Source organism: Somniosus microcephalus, unplaced genomic scaffold (assembly GCF_052327205.1).
Source record: "Somniosus microcephalus isolate GS21.2 unplaced genomic scaffold, FLI_Smic_1.0 unresolved_chr2, whole genome shotgun sequence".
NCBI lineage: Eukaryota > Metazoa > Chordata > Chondrichthyes > Squaliformes > Somniosidae > Somniosus > Somniosus microcephalus.
Window position 1 is genome coordinate 57,922,554 of NW_028225180.1, and position 15,207 is coordinate 57,937,760.

General features: G+C 47.7%; 1 protein-coding gene across 1 annotated transcript in view; it reads right to left on the bottom strand.

The window, feature by feature from the left end:
- Nucleotides 1-15,207, bottom strand: part of LOC147092692 (NACHT, LRR and PYD domains-containing protein 3-like) — a 452,481-nt gene that overhangs the window by 339,386 nt on the left and 97,888 nt on the right.

Genomic DNA, 15,207 nt, shown 5'->3' on the forward strand with positions numbered 1-15,207 from the left:
CCCAGTGAGGAGTCAGACTCTGTAACAAGTGTCCCTGTGTACAGTGAGTGTCTCTCCCAGTGAGGAGTTAGGCTCTGTAACAAGTGCCCCTCTGTACAGTGTGTGTCTCTCCCAGTGAGGAGTCAGACTCTGTAACAAGTGTCCCTGTGTACAGTGTGTGTCTCTCCCAGTGAGGAGTCAGACTCTGTAACAAGTGTCCCTGTGTACAGTGTGTGTCTCTCCCAGTGAGGAGGCAGACTCTGTAACAAGTGTCCCTGTGTACAGTGTGTGTCTCTCCCAGTGAGGAGTCAGACTCCGTAACAAGTGTCCCTGTGTACAGTGTGTGTCTCTCCCAGTGAGGAGTCAGATTCTAACAAGTGTCCCTGTGTACAGTGTGTGTCTCTCCCAGTGAGGAGGCAGACTCTGTAACAAGTGTCCCTGTGTACAGTGTGTGTCTCTCCCTGTGAGGAGTCAGACTCTGTAACAAGTGTCCCTGTGTACAGTGTGTGTCTCTCCCAGTGAGGAGTCAGACTCTGTAACAAATGTCCCTGTGTACAGTGTGTGTCTCCCAGTGAGGAGGCAGACTCTTTAACAAGTGTCCCTGTGTACAGTGTGTGTCTCTCCCAGTGACGAGTCAGATTCTAACAAGTGTCCCTGTGTACAGTGTGTGGCTCTCCCAGTGAGGAGGCAGACTCTGTAACAAGTGTCCCTGTGTACAGTGTGTGTCTCTCCCAGTGAGGAGGCAGACTCTGTAACAAGTGTCCCTGTGTACAGTGTGTGTCTCTCCCAGTGACGAGTCAGACTCTGTAACAAGTGTCCCTATAACCCTCCGAGATCTCTCAACTCCTCTGACCTGTTGCACATCCTCGATTTTCGTTGCTCCACATTGGAGCCATAACTTCCGCTGCCAAGGCCCTAAACTCTGGTATTCCCTCCCTAAACCTCTTCGCTGCTCTACCTCTCTCATCCTCCTTTATACGCTTTTTAAAACCTACCAGTTTCACCTCTCTTTGAGCCATCTCTCATAAAATCTCTATGTGGCTCAGTGTCAAATTTTGTCTGCTAATTGCCTTGTGTCTTGTCTTTATAGTAAAGCCACTATATAAATGCAAGTTATTGTTGTCCCTGTGCTGTGTTAATAAAACTCCACCACTTACTTCAGCTCACACCTGTTCTCCTTGACATTTTCAATAACTGGCTTCATTGTTTTAATGGCCCAGAAATTCGGATCGGGGGCTTCCCGCGGGTGCAAGCCCCCGACCTGCACTTACCTAGCGCGCCGGCCATTGTGCTGTGGGCCCGTGTGGGATTCCGATTCTGGGCCTGCTCCAGCTGCCGGCGCACAGTGCTTGCGTATCCCAGGGGCGCAGTTAGTTCGAAGCGTCCCCTGGGATCACGTGGGCCATGGAGAGCCAATGGTAGCAGAGAATCAGTATTCATAGATTTGACAGGAAGACCTGTCAAATCTATGAATACAATTCAGCCCCAAAACATACCTAAACTTCAATTTTTTTTTTAAACATCACATTTTTAAAACAACTATAAATTACATAAAATAACTAATTTAAACAATAATTAAAATTTTTGAAAAAATTAATTACTATTTCTAACGGGGCTAAAAATAAACTTACCTTACTTTAAAGTATTTTAATTTAATAAACCTTTGGAAAAAATGTTTTAATTTTACTTAATGCACCACTTACCTTGTTAAAAGCAGGCCTTGTGCCTGCTTTTTAAAAGCGTAGGTTCTGGAGATATACCCTCCCAGAGAAATTTGGAAAAAAACCGGAAGTTCCAGGCATACGCGCTGCCTCTCCGGCGCACATGCTCGACCTGTGAACCCCTTCCTTTAAGGGAACAGAAGTTCCGGTTTCCCACGCATGTGCAGTGCATGCACGAAACCAGCACGTACTCACCCGTGGGGACCTGAATTTCTGGCCCATTAATATAAAGGTTTTTCCCTCCCCCCCTTTCCTTTTTTTTTCTCTCTCCCACATGGCAGCTGTCTCCCAATCTGCCAGCGCATTTCTCGCCTAATCTAGAGCTGTCTTTTGTCTCCACTAGTCCTATCACCATCTCGTCTCGTTTTGAATACCTCTTATTGTCTCTTCTCTTTTGTTCTCTCCCAGCCCGGCCTCTCAATCTATTTCATTCCCTGTGCCTCTTTAGTCGTGATAAAGGGTTTTGACCCGAAACGTCGACTCTAATTTCTCTCCACAGATGTTGCCTGGCCTGCTGAGTTTTTCCAGCATTTTCTGTTGTTATTTCGGATTTCCAGCATCTGCAGTATTTTGTTATCCCACTTTCTCCCCCTCTGGACGAGTTCTCGGTTGGTCCCCCCTGGAGGAGGCCTCGGTCGGTCCCCTCTGGAGGAGGTCTGATAGTAAAAGCTGCTGTGGGATCTTTGCATTCTTCTAATTCCCCTCCACTCAAATCAACACAAAACAGGCTGGCAGGCAGTGAGAGAGACACATGAAATCAAGACAACATGCAGAATGGAAACCAAAACTGCAGGTCAGGCAGCATCTGTGGACAGAGAAACAGAGTTCATGTTTCAGGTCGATGACCTTTTGTCAGAACCTTGACAGAATCTGATGAAAGATTATCAAGATGAAACGTTAACTCTGTTTCTCTGTCTCTCCACAGATGCTGCCTGACCTGAGTATTTCCAGAATTTTCTGTTTTCATTCCCATTTCCAGCATCAGCAGTATTTTGCTTTTGATGCAGAATAGAAAGCCTGTATCTGTAGGCCGCAAAATGAAAATATAACATACTGAAAAGTGTCTTTTTGCTTTTAAACTGCCAAACACAGCAGAGCAATGAGAGAAATCAACTTTCTTTCATTGTTGATAGTGTTGTGTGGCAATTTTGCTGGTTGGACTGTGTGTGTGAGAGAGAGAGAGAGCGCGAGACAGCAAAAGCTGGTGTGTATGCAGGGCTTGACTGAGTTCAAGTTACCTGCCATGTGCATTGGTATTGCATCTCATGTCTGACAAAACCAGAAAGTTTTTACCATTATATCATACTGATTTAATTCCAGACTGCACTGCTGTGGGATCTTACTTTGCCTTTCTTCAAGACTTTTGTAAAAAGCAATGGTACATATATACAGCAAGCCAATTGATTTTTTCTGGACTAGAGTTTATTGAGGAATGTTTGTGGGGTGTTTCAGAGCATATCCTGCGGTGGGATCTTACTCTACAATTAAGCATAACCCAACCAAACCAAGTCAAGATTTTTGTAAAAACAAAGTAGTATTATATATTTTAAAAACTATTTTCAGAATAATCCATTTGATGTTTTTCGGGACTGGGCTTTATTGTGGAATGCTTCGGGTATTTTCAGAGCAAAAGCTGCTGTGAGATGATTCCATTCATTTAATTCTATTCCATGCAAATCACAGACAAGCAGACATTTAGTTAACAAAAGTAAAGTAGATATATTATTATTTATCCATGATTGTATTTCCTTCTTTGCACCCTCCCGGTCTTTCATTTCCTCGTGGCGATCCGGATTTCTGCGGTTTTGCCTTCACCTCTTCCTGTTTGATTGTCCTCATCAAACATGGCCGCAGAGCCAGGAAGGGACATCATCAAAAATAGACACTCCCAGGCTGCTCCCCTTTCAAAATGGATGTGCGTGTGTGAGTGTGAGTTTCTGCAAATTGCAGAGACTTTTTGACTGTGTCTGTACGTGCGTGGGTGTCTGTGTTTTTGTAAATTGCAGAGTCTGTGTGAGTGTGTAAGTGAGTGGGTGTCTGTGTTTTCTGCAAATTGCAGCATCTGTGTGAGTATGTCTCTATGTGCGTGGGTGTCTGTGTCTGCAAATTGCAGGGTCTGTTTGAGTGTGTGTCATGTTACACACAGTCAGTCAGTGAGATACTGAAAAATGACTGTGGAATGTCTGCCAGTAAAAGCTGCTCTGGGATCTTTGCATTCTTTTTATTCCACTCTACTCAAGTCAAGACAAGGCAGGCCGGCACGGAGAGAGACACATGAAATCAAGACAACATGCAGGATAGAAATAAAAACAGAAAATGCTGGAAATAATCAGCAGGTCAGGCAGCAACTGTGGAGAGAGAGAAACAGAGTTAATATTTCAGGTCGATGACCTTTAGCCACAACCTTGCAAGAATCTGACGAAAGGTCATCGAGCTGAAACATTAACTCTGTTTCTCTCTCCACAGATGCGGCCTAACCTGCTGAGTATTTCCAGCATTTTCTGTTTTTATTTCAGATTTCCAGCATCCTCGGTATTTTGGTTTTGTTACAAAATAGAAAGTCTGTTTCTGTAGGCCGCAAAATGAAAAGATAAGATACGGAAATGTGTCTGTTTTGCTTTTAATCTGCCAAACACAGCAGTGCAATAAGAGAAATCAACTTTCTTTCATTGCTGACAGTGTTGTGTGGCAATTTTGCAGGATGTGTGTGTGTGTGTGAGAGAGAGAGAGACAGCAAAATCTGTTGTGTATGCAGGGCTTGTCTGAGTTCAAGTTACCTGCCATGTGCTGCATCTCATGTCTGAACAAACAGAAAGTATAAACCATTCAATTATACTGATTTCATTCCAGACCACACTGCTGTGGGATCTTAATTTGCCTTTATTTCAGGACTTTTGTAATAATCAAAGCTACATATATTCAGCGAGCCAATTGATTTTATACTGGACTGGACTTTATCGGGGAATGTTTGTGGGTTGTGTCAGAGCATATCCTGCTGTGGGATCTTACTCTTCCTTTAATTCCCAACCCAACAAATACAAGTCAAGACTTTTGTAAAAACAAAGTACGGTATATATGTTACATATTTTTTTATTATTTCCTTTATTAATAAATCTATTTGATTTTTTTCTGGGCTGGGCTTTATTGTGGCAAGGGCTTGGTGTGTATTCAGAGCAAAAGCTGCTGTGGGATCGTTCCATTCAGTTGATTCAGCTCCACTCAAATCACAGACAGACATTTCCTTTACAGAAGTAAAGTATATATTGTAGGAATGTCTAGTTCCTATCCAAAGACTGAGGTGCACTCAGGCAATTAAACAAAACGAAGTTTAATGGAAACTAACAGGTTTTAACAAGTAACTACAGGAGAACATCGAGTGTAGGCCTGCTCAGTTCGGAGGCTCCACGAGGACTGACCGGGATGTCCCCGAGCCGATGTCATGATGTCATCGCGTTTTTCCTGCCGCTGGAGGATCACGTGATCAACGTGGTGACGTCATCGCGTTTGGTCGCGCTCTTAAAGGGACCGTGCTCTGTGCAAGCAAACAATATAAACAAAAGTGCAGATTCAGTCTGTAGCTAATGAACTGTTAAAGGGAATTATATACAAATGATCTGAGTCCTTTCGTGGCTCCGCCACATGCGCCCCCACAGAATTGTCTTTAGCAGCAAAAGTGAGACGGCGAGGAGGCTTGACAAGCCTGTCCGAGCGGCTTCTGTAACCCTGAAGTGGAAGCTGATGGACGGTGGTTGAGCCGGCGGGCAGTTGTGGTTGATCGGGCGTGGCGACTGTGGGCGGTCGGCTACGTTTTGGTGGTTGAGCGATCTCGACTGGGCGGTCCAGCTCCAAATGTGCCGGCTTCAACCGGTCCACCGAAATGTGGTCCGGTTTACCTCCGATATCGAACGAAAAGATTTTGTCTCCCGGCTCTATGACATGGAAAGGGCCAGTGTAAGGGGGCTTGAGCGGATCCCGGTGAGTGTCGTGGCGGATAAACACATACTCGGCGCTCTTCAGCTCAGCTGGAACGTGGGAGCTCTGCAGGCCGTGATGTGACGTAGGCACTGGAGCGAAACATCTGGTGGTTGATGAGTTGCTGGGATGCACACCATGGCTCTGTTGGAGACGGGAGGAAATCCACAGGTACACGTAGTGGCTGGCCATATACGAGTTCCGCCGAGGACGCTTGCAGATCTTCTTTGGGCGCCAGACTAAGACCAAAAAGGACCCATGGAAGCCTGTCCACCCATCCTGTGCCTTGAAGACTGGCCCGCAGAGCGGGTTTGAGCGACCTGTGGAATCGCTCGCACAGGCCGTTCGCCTGTGGATGGTAGGCGGTGGTGCAATGTAGTTTGGTGCCGAGCCCCTGAGCCACAGCATTCCAGAGCTCCGAGGAAAACTGCGGTCCACGATCGGAAGAGATGTCCACCGGTCCCCCGAAACGAGCAACCCAAAAGGAGATGAACGCTCTGGCTACGTCTGCCGACGTGGTGGAAACCAAAGGAACTGCCTCTGGCCAACTAGTGGTGTGGTCTACCATTGTGAGGATATGTGTAAAACCTTGAGAAGGTGGAAGCGGCCCCACAAGGTCCACATGCACGTGGTCAAACCGACGCTCTGGAACAGCGAAAGTGGCCAATGGAGCTTTTACATGACGCTGTACCTTGGCCTTTTGGCAGACCACGCAGGTGTTGGCCCAGTCATGGGCATCCATGTGCATACCCCTCCAGACGAATATTGACGACATCAGCCTTTGCGAGGCCTTCATGCCAGGGTGTGACAATCTGTGTATGGTGTCGAACACTTTTCGGCACCAGGTGACTGGTACAATAGGGCGGGGAGCTCCCATGGAGATGTCACAAAGTAGCGTGGTGCCTGCGGCATGGAAGTTGACGTTGGCCTCTTGGAAGATAGAGGGGCTGGTTCTGTAAGATTGGACCTCTGGGTCCGAGGCTTGATCCTTAGCCATGAGGGCATAGTCGATTCCGAGTTGGACTGCGTGAACAGTCGCACGGTAGAGGCAATCCGCCACCAGGTTGTCTTTACCGGGCACATGCTGAATGTCCGTGGTGAATTCTGAAATGAACGTCAGGTGACGTTGTTGCCGAGCTGACCACAGTTCGGCGGTCTTGGCCATAGCGAACGTGAGTGGCTTGTGGTCTACAAAAGCCGTGAACGGATATCCCTCTAGTAAGAACCGGAAATGGCGGATGGCTAGAAAAAGGGCCAGCAACTCCCGGTCGAAAGTGCTGTACTTCCTTTGGTTCCACCGTAGTTGACGGCTGAAAAATGCCAGCGGTTGCCACGTCCCATTCACCCACTGCTCCTGCATTGTGCCGATGGCATAGTCTGATGCGTCGGTGGTAAGGGCAATGGTGGCACCTGGAAGCCGGTGCACCAGCATGGTTGCGTTGGCCAAGGCGCTTTTGGTGTCGACGAACGCCCGGTCCATCTCTGTCGTCCAGCTGATCGGATCCTTACCGGACTTGCCCTTGAGGGCCTCGTACAAGGGCTGCATGAGCAGAGCTGCCTTAGGGACGAACCGGTGATAAAAATTGACCATCCCGAGGAACTCTTGCAGGGCCTTGATGGTCTGCGGGTGCAGGAAAGATGTAACAGCCTCCACCTTCATCTGTAAGGGAATTGCGCCGTCTGATGTGATGCGGTGGCCCAAGAAATCAATCCGCTGCAGACCGAACTGGCACTTGGCCTGGTTGATGATCAAACCGTGTTGACTGAAGCGTGTAAAGAGGGTGCATAAATGGCAGATATGCTCCTCTTTGATAGTGCTGGTGATGAGGATGTCATCGAGGTAGGTGAATAGGAATTTTAGGTCCTGAATTACGGAGTCCATCAAGCGCTGGAAAGCCTGCGCAGCATTCTTCAAGCCAAACAGTATCCGCAGAAATTCAAACATGCCGAATGGGGTGATGACTGCGGTTTTCGGGACGTCTTGCAGTTGCACGGGGACCTGGTGGTAACCACGGACGAGGTCGACTTTTGAAATAATAGTATTTCCCACCAAATGGGCTGAGAAATCGTGAATATGCGGGATCGGGTACTGGTCAGGAGTAGTGGCATCGTTCAGGCATTGGTAGTCGCCGCATGGCCGCCATCCACCGCCAGGTTTCGGAGCAATGTGGAGAGGTGAAGACCAGGGACAATTCGACCGGCGAATAATCTCCAGCCGCTCCATCGTGTCGAACTCTGTTTTCGCAGCCGCAAGCTTGCCGGGTTTGAGTCGTCGGGGCCGTGCATAAACCGGGGAGCTGGTAGTGGTAATGTGATGTTCCACACCATGTTTAGTGGCCGAGGAGGAGAAAGTGGGCTTGGTCAGATCCGGAAACTCTCCGAGGAGGCGAGTGAAGTCATCTGGAGGTGGGAACGCACAGGAGACAGTGCGCGGCATGGTGTTACTGCGGTGGCACGGGATGGAGTGGGACGTGGCCACATTGATCAACCTGCGGTGCCTGACATCGACCAGGAGGCCGTTGGCGCACAAAAAATCCACCCCGAGGATGGCCTGTGAGACTTTGGCCGTGATGAATTCCGAGTGGAAGCACTGGCCGCCGAAAGACAACTGGACCCACCACCGTCTCGAGGGAGGGGCCGTGGCCACCAGCTAGTATATCGAGGTGTGACGCAGGTAGGATGCTACACTGTGCCCCGGTGTCACAAAGGAAACGTTGACCAGATAGGGAGTTGGTAATGAAGATTAGCTTTCCCGAGTTTCCGATGGCCATCGCAGCCACGAGGCGCTCGTTAGACCCGGTCCTCTTTCACCAGGGTGGCTGTAGATTTTTTTTTGTTTGAGCGAAAAACTGCAGGGAGGGCGGCAGCATCTTGCTTTCGCGCCAAAACGGGCGTGGTAGAAACAACCCTGCTGATTGAGGAGCTGGAGCAGTGTCTGTGGGGGATGGGCGCCTCATGGCCGCGCAGTACTGCTGTGACACCGCGAAAATCTTGTCCACTTCGGCAGCAAGCTACGCACAGTCTGTGACTTCGGACCTGTCTAGAGCAGCCTGAACTTGCTCCGGTAGTAGGCTGAGGAATAGCTCCCTGAAGAGGAAGCATTCCGTTTTGGAACCGAGGAGCGTGAGCATTTGGCTCATGAGCGTGGATGGCTTGGAGTCCCCAAGGCCAGGCATAGCGAGCATCCGGCGGGTGCGCTCCGACTTTGTGAGCCTGAAAACCTGTAGCAACCGCGCCTTTACTGTGTCATACTTGCAATCAGTAGGCTGACGATCCGCGAGTCTGTGGCGCTGTCGAGGGCGGAGACCACATAATAATAACGGGTCTGATCCACAACGATGTCCCTGATGGCGAACTGGGCTTCAGCCTGGATGAACCACACGGCTGGTTGTTGCTCCGAGAACTGTGCTAGCTTCAAGGTAACGGCGTTCGTTTCCATGTTGAATATCTTCTGCGAAAACCGTTCGCAAAAGTTGGGGTCACCAATGTAGGAATGTCTAGTTCCTATCCAAAGACAGGTCCACTCAGGCAATTAAACAAAACGAAGTTTAATGGAAACCAACAAGTTATTACAGGAGAGCATCGAGTGTAGGTCTGCTCAGTTCTGAGGCTCCACGAGGACTGACCGGGAGGGCCCCGAGCTGACGGCATGACGTCATCACGTTTTTCCCGCCGCTGGAGGATCACGTGATCAACGTGATGATGCCATCACGTTTGGTTGCGCTCTTAAATGGACCACGCTCTGTGCAAGCAAGCAATATAAACAAAGGTACCGATTCAGTCTGTAGCTAACGAACTGTTAAAGGGAATTGTATACAAACGATCTGAGTCCTTTAGTGGCTCCGCCACAATATATTATTACTTATTCTTGATATTAATTGCGTCTTTTCACCCTCCCTCCCTGCCCATCTCCTGGGGCGTCCCTCACTCCATACATGCCTGTTCACCCCCTCCAATCCCCCAGCCCCTTGTGGTCCTGAGCTCCACACGCACTCACTCACACACACAGGAGCCGAGCTGGCGAGCTGCATCCGCCATTCCTTCCTTCCTGCACCATGCGCTGCCTGTAAGGGTGTGTCTGTGGGCAGCAGCACACCTTGTGAGCGGCTCCAGACAATGGCCACTCACAGCAGCTGGGCGGGACCTCATTCTGCAACATAAGCTGTGCACCCATTTAAAGTGACAGTCCACCAGAAAGCGCTATTCTGTTGCAAGTTGCTATTCCATTACAAAGATCTATTATATTGCAACGTTCTATTCCATTGCAAAGGTCTATTATGCAATCATAAACATTTGCAGCTCAGAAGGAGGCTATTTGGCCCGTCGAGCCCGTGCCAGCTCTCTGCAAGAGCACTTCAGCTAGTCTCACTCCCCCGTCCTTCCCAGTAGCCCTGATTTTTTTTCCCCTTCAGGTACTTATCCAATTCCCTTTTGAAACCCACGATTGAATCTGCCTCCACCACACTTTCAGGCAGTGCATTGCAGATCATAACCACTCACAGCGTAAAAAAACTTTTCCTCATACCGATTTTGGTTCTTCTGCCAATCACCTTAAATCTGTGTCCTTTGGGTCTCGACCTTTCCACCAATGGGAACAGTTTCTCTCTATCTGTTCTGTCTAGACCCCGCATGATTTTGAACACCTCTATCAAATCTCCTCTCAATCTTCTCTGCTCTAAGGAAAACAAGTCCAGCTCCTGTAGCCTATTCACGTAACTGAAGTCCCTCATCCCTGGAACTATTCTTCTAAATCTTTTCTGAACTCTCTCTGAGGCCTTCACATCATTTCTAAAGTTGGTGCCAGGAATGGGACACAATACTCCAGTTGAGGTCGGACCAGTGTTTTATACAGGTTCATCATAATGTCATTGCTTTTGTATTCTATGCCTCTATTTACGAATGTAAGAAGTCACACAACACCAGGTTATAGTCCAACAGTTTTATTTGAAATCACAAGCTTTCAGAGCACTGCTCCTTCGTCAGGTGAAGTGGAGCGATGCATTAAGACACAGATTATATAGTCAGAGAATAATGCCAGATGATTACAGGTAATCTTTCTAACTGCCATTTATCACACCTCGGCAGAGAGATAATCACAGCAAACAAAGGTGTGAATGGTGTCCAAAGAGGTTAGTCAGGAAAACATTACATCAATGAACAATGAGGTGGGGTCACATGGGGTCAAATGTTGCAGATGCTGAGGTCTGTATGAAAAACAAAAAAAGGCAAAAGAACATTTTTTTTGCTGGAAATCACAACAGGTCCGGCCGCATCTGTGTAGAGAGAACAAGCCAACGACGACTCGAGTTGGGATGACCCTACGTCAGGTGGGGTTACATGTAGCGTGACATGGACCCAAGATCCCGGTTGAGGCCGTCCTCATGAGTGCGGAACTTGGCTATCAGTTTCTCCTCTACGATTTTGCGTTGTCGTGTGTCTCGAAGGCCGCCTTGGAGAATGCTTACCCGAAGATCGGAGGCTGAATGTCCTTGACTGCTGAAGTGTTCCCCGACTGGGAGGGAACACTCCTGCCTGGTGATTGTTGCGTGGTGTCCGTTCATCCGTTGTCGCAGTGTCTGCATGGTCTCGGCGATGTACCATGCTCCGGGGCATCCTTTCCTGCAACGTATGAGGTAGACAGCGTTGGCCGAGTCACAACAAGTTCCATCCCACCATCAAACTCACCATGGATTACTCCTCAGAATCGGTTTCATTCTTGGACACACGAATCTCCATCAAAGACGGACACCTGAGCACTTCACTCTACCGCAAGCCCGACCGACAGTTCCGATGCGCCACAGCAAAAAATCACATAGACCTCCTCAGAAGACAAACACGGGACACATCAACAGAGAACCCTTCATCGTCCAGTTCTTCTCCGGAGTGCAGAAACTACGCCATGTTCTTCGCAGCCTTCAACATGTCATTGATGACGATGAACACCTCGCTAAGGCCATCCCCACGCCTCCACTACTCGCCTTCAAACAGCCACCTAACCTCAAACAGACCATCGTTCACAGCAAATTACCCAGCTTTCAGGAGAACAGCGACCACGACACCACACAACCCTGCCATGGCAACCTCTGCAAGACATGCCAGATCATCAACACAGATACCATCATCACACGTGAGGAGACCACCCACCAGGTACATGGTACATACTCATGTGACTTGGCCAACATTGTCTACCTCATACATTGCAGGAAAGGATGCCCCGGAGCATGGTACATCAGCGAGACCATGCAGACACTGCGACAACGGATGAATGGACACCGCACAACAATCGCCTGGCAGGAGTGTTCCCTCCCAGTCGGGGAACACTTCAGCAGTCAAGGACATTCAGCCTCCGATCTTCGGGTAAGCATTCTCCAAGGCGGCCTTCGAGACACATGACAACGCAAAATCGTAGAGCAGAAACTGATAGCCAAGTTCCGCACTCATGAGGACGGCCTCAACCGGGATTTTGGATTCATGTCACGCTACATGTAACCCCACCTGACGTAGGGTGATCCAGACTCGAGTCGTCGTTGGCTTGTTCTCTCTACATAGATGCGGCCGGAGCTGCTGTGATTTCCAGCAAAAAAAATGTTCTTTTGTCTGTTTTTTGTTTTTCATACAGACCCCAGCATCTGCAACATTTGACCCCATGTGACCCCACCTCATTGTTCTTTGATGTAATGTTTTCCGGACTAACCTGTTTGGACACCATTCACACCTTTGATTGCTGTGATTATCTCTCTGCTGAGCTGTGATAAATGGCAGTTAGAAAGATTACCTGTAATCATCTGGCATTATTCTCTGACTATATAAGCTGTGTCTTTATGTATCTCTCCACTTCACCTGACGAAGGAGCAGCGCTCCGAAAGCTTGTGATTTCAAATAAAACTGTTGGACTATAACCTGGTGTTGTGTGACTTCTTACATTTGTCCACCCCAGTCCAACACCGGCATCTCCACACCATGTCTATTTATGAAGCCCAGGATCCAGTTTGCTTTTTTAACCACTTTCTCAACCTGCCCTGCCACCTTCAACAATTTGTGCACATATACCCCCGTATCTCTCTATTACGTGAAAGCCCTTTAGAATTGTACCCTTTAGATTCTATTGCCTCTCCTCATTCTTCCTACCGAAATGTATCACTTCGCGATTTTCAGTGTTAAATTTCATCGGCCATGTGTCAGTCCATTGCATCAGCCTGCCTATGTCTTCCTGAAGTCTAGCACTCTCCTCCTCACTATACTTCCAAGTTTTGTGTCATCTGCAAATTTTGAAATTGTGCCCTGCACACCCAATTCCAAGTCATTAATATATATCAAGTAAATCAGTGGTCCTGGTACTGACCCCTGGGGAACACCACTGTGTACCTTCCTCCAGTCCGATAAACAACCATTCACCACTACTCTCTGTTTCCTGTCACTTAGCCAACTTCGTAATCATGCTGCCACTGTCCCTTTTATTCCATGTGCATTAACTATACTGGCAATCCTATTTTGTGGAACTTTATCAAATGCCTTTTTGAAGTCAATGTACACCACATAAACTTCATTGCCCTCATCGACCCTCTCTGTTACTTCATCAAAAATCTGAAGCAAGTTAGCTAAACACCATTTGCTCTTAACAAACCGTGCTGGCTTTCCTTAATTAATTCACACTTATCCAAGTGACTGTTAATTTTCTCTCGGATTATCGTTTCTAAAAGCTTCCCCTCTACCGAGGTTAATCTGACTGGCCTGTAGTTGTGGGTTTATCCTTACAACCTTTTTTGAACAAGGGTGTAACAAGTGCAATTCTTCAGTCCTCTGGCACCACAGAGGATTGGAAGATTATGACCAGTCACTCCGCAATTTCCACCTTTACTTCCCTCAGCATTCTAGGATGCATCCCATCCGGTCCTGGTGACTTATTTACTTTAAGTACAGCCAGCCTTTCTAGTACCTCCTCTTTCTAATATTTGATCCCATCCAATATCTCCGTTTTCACTATGACTTTGGCAGCATCTTCTTCCTTGGTAGAGACAGATGCAAATTACTCATGTAGTACCTCAGACATGCCCTTTGCCTCCATGCTTAGATCCCCTTCTTGATCCCCTTGTTGATCCTTAATTGGCCCCACCCCTCCTCTTGCTACCTGTTTATTATTGGTATGCCTATAGAAGACTTTTTGATTCCATTTTATGTTAGCTGCCAGTGTATTATCATACTCTTTCTTTGCCCCTCTTCTTCCCTTTTACATTTCCCCTATGAACTTTTTAAATTCAACCTGGTTCTCACTTCTATACTCTCATCTGTCATTCGCCCCCTTTTTCTGATTCATGTTCCTTTCTATCTCATTCGTCATCCATGGATCTCTGTCTTTTGTTGCCCTACCTTTTCCCCTCCTGGGAATGTACTTCGATTGTACCCAAACCATCTCTTCTTTAAAGGCAGCCCATTGTTCGATTGTAGTTTTGCCTGCAAATCATTGATTCGAATTCACCCAGGCCAGATCTGTTCTGAACCCACTGAAACGGGCCTTCCACTAATTAAGTATTTCACTCTAGATTGCTCCTTGTCATTTTCCATACCAAATAAAAACCTTACGGTTCTATGATTGTTTGTCCCTAAATGTTCCCCTACTGACACTTGACCCATCTCATTCCCCAGAGCCAGATCAAGCAATGCCTCCTTCCTTGTTGGGCCAGAAACATATTGATCAAAACGTTCTCCTCAAAACACTTCAGAAATTCTTCCCCCTGTCTGCCCTTTACACTATTACTATGCTAGTCTATATAAGGATATTTGAAGTCCCCTTCTTCTGTCCTCTATTTCTAACTAAACTGTTACTGTGTTCCCCTTTCTTCCCCTGTTCTCTATTTCTAATTAAACAGTTACTGTATTCTCCTCAATTCCCAATGTTCCGCTATTTCCAGTAATACCATCTCGGAGCTCATCTTGTCCATGAAACGCAGCTCAGACTCTCTCGAACTTCTCCCCACTAAATTGCTGAACATCCAATTCCATCCCTAGCCCCCATGCTGGCTGATATTGTGAACGGTTCCCTCTGCTCCGATACGGTTCCACACCCTTCCAAATCTGCCGTCATCAACCCTCCTAACAAATCCACACTGACCCCTCTATCTAAGCAAACTATCGCACCATATCCAACCTCCTATTCCTCTTCAAAGTGCTTGAATGTATTGCCCTCACCTAAATCCGTGCCCAACTTTCCCACAACTCCATGTTTGAACCTCTCCAATCTGGTTCTCGCCTCTGCCACAGCACTGAAATGGCCCTTATGAAAGTCACAGATGATATTCTATGTGACTGTGACCGTGGAACAATCTCCCTTCTCGTTCTTCCTCTTTGACATGGTTGGTCACACCGTCCTCCTCCAATCCATTCCTCCATTATTGAGCTCTGTGGGACTGCCCTCGCCTGTTTCCATTCTTACCTCCGCAGTCAGAACCAGAGAATATGCTGCAATGCCTTCTCTTCCCAATCCCGCAACGTTACCTCTGGAGTCCCCCAGGGAAATATCATCGCCGTCATCCTATTT